Source organism: Belonocnema kinseyi, chromosome 1 (genome assembly GCF_010883055.1).
Source record: "Belonocnema kinseyi isolate 2016_QV_RU_SX_M_011 chromosome 1, B_treatae_v1, whole genome shotgun sequence".
In the NCBI taxonomy this organism is placed as follows: Eukaryota; Metazoa; Arthropoda; class Insecta; order Hymenoptera; family Cynipidae; genus Belonocnema; species Belonocnema kinseyi.
In genome coordinates, this window is record NC_046657.1 from 173,225,693 (window position 1) to 173,227,539 (window position 1,847).

Consider the following 1,847-nt stretch of genomic DNA (forward strand, 5'->3'; position numbering starts at 1 on the left):
GAGGGAGCTCTTCTTAATATTTTGACACCAAAATCATGTCGATACACCTTACCGACTGCGAGTAAAGCCACCCACGCTTTAACTTGACAGACTGTACAGCAGACTCGTGAAATTCTTTGATTATGTCATCTCTTTCATGACGTCGTGGAATCATTATTTCACCGGAGCAGATGACAACTAATACTTCAGACCCGACAAAATGCTGCCGAAACATTTGCTCAATCGAGAGCCCAGATATCTGATCCAAATCATTTCCCTTCTTTGGAATCTTCACGCTCTTGACATTAAGAGTATTCATTACATTTTTTAATGCAATAATTGCACTAGATATGTGATTCAAGAAAAGCTGATCATCATACTTATTCCTCAAAATCAAAGCAAAAATATACCTATTGTCTCGAGTGAAGACTACTACTTCACCTAATTTAGGATTACTTCCTAAGAAATCTTCAACTCGGAAGAGATTATGACTCACTAATTCTTTATTAGTTTCAGACATCATCGAACCATCGGCTGAGACAAAATGAGCAATAATGCCTTTACCCATATAAATTTTGTCTTCCATCTCCTGCAAAGCGCACAATTCACTTTGCGTCTTTACGGCAGAAGAATTTAGTCCAACGCCCGCATCCCACAACCGACTCAGAGCCGATGATGATGTAGACATCAAGGGCTTCTGCTTTTTGGGAACCTGAGCTAAACCATTTTGAGCCGATGAAGGTATCTTAACTGGGTCGTTAAGGTCTTCATCAGGTGAAGCCATAAGACTGTCATCACTGAGAGTTGAATCTCCCGACTCCGGTTTGGAATCCTTATCTTTCAAATGACCACCTAAACTACCAGGGTTAGCGCGTTTCCATTCCCACGAATCTGGACCAAAATGCTGTGGTGCATTAGCGCAGATCGATAACGGGGTCCCTAATAGGCTACACTCAACAGAAGTCGCGAGTCGTGGTGCCTCGGTACTCTGATCCTGGGTGGCTATTTGATAATTCTGAGAGATTGAGTTTGGATTATTCATTTCACTAATCACCTCAATCCCAGTAACGTTACTTTCCGCTGCTCTGACATCTAGAGCCTCAAAACAAGCAAACACTCGCTCTATTAACTCTTCTGGTTCAATCTCGTTATCAGAAGCTGGAAGTTCCACATTAGCTATCAGCTTTGAATCGAAGGAATCCAAAGTAGATAATAAAGGGCCCCTATCATTCAGTGGATTTCTTGACAAAGCATTAGCGTTGGAATTCACTTTTCCAGGCTTATACACAATCACGTAATCATACTCACTCAGCTTGATACGCCATCTAGCCAACCTCGAGACAGGATTCTTAATGCTATGCAGCCAAACTAATAGCCTATGGTCAGTAACGAGGACAAATTTGTGACCATGTAAGTAAGGCCGGAAATTATTGACGCAGAAGATAATAGCAAGAAGTTCCTTCTCTATTGTAGAATAATTTATCTCAGCTCCTTGAAGAGTCCTTGAGGCAAAAGCGATTGGTAAGTCCTGACCAATCTTACCCTGACTGAGGACACCTCCAAGAGCGTAATTTGAAGCGTCTGTTGTCAATACAAATGGTTTTGAAAAGTTAGGATACTGTAACAATGGTTCGGAACAGATTTTATCACGCAGGATCTCAAAAGCTTCTTGTTCTACAGATGTCCAACAAAAATCAGTGCTGTCCTTCAAAATTTGAGTAAGTGGTTTAGCCACTTTAGCGAAATCTGGAATAAACCTCCTATAATAACCTACTAGGCAGTCTGATAAGTCCCTGAAAAATGAAACACGGAGACGTTTTTTTGGCCAAAGTCGGTTTTATTTTTCAACATACTCTCCTTTTAGGTCG

General features: G+C 41.0%; 1 long non-coding RNA gene across 2 annotated transcripts in view; it reads right to left on the reverse strand.

The window, feature by feature from the left end:
- Positions 1-1,847, reverse strand: part of LOC117175419 — a 9,355-nt gene that overhangs the window by 3,389 nt on the left and 4,119 nt on the right. The gene's annotated exons all lie outside the window — the stretch shown is intronic.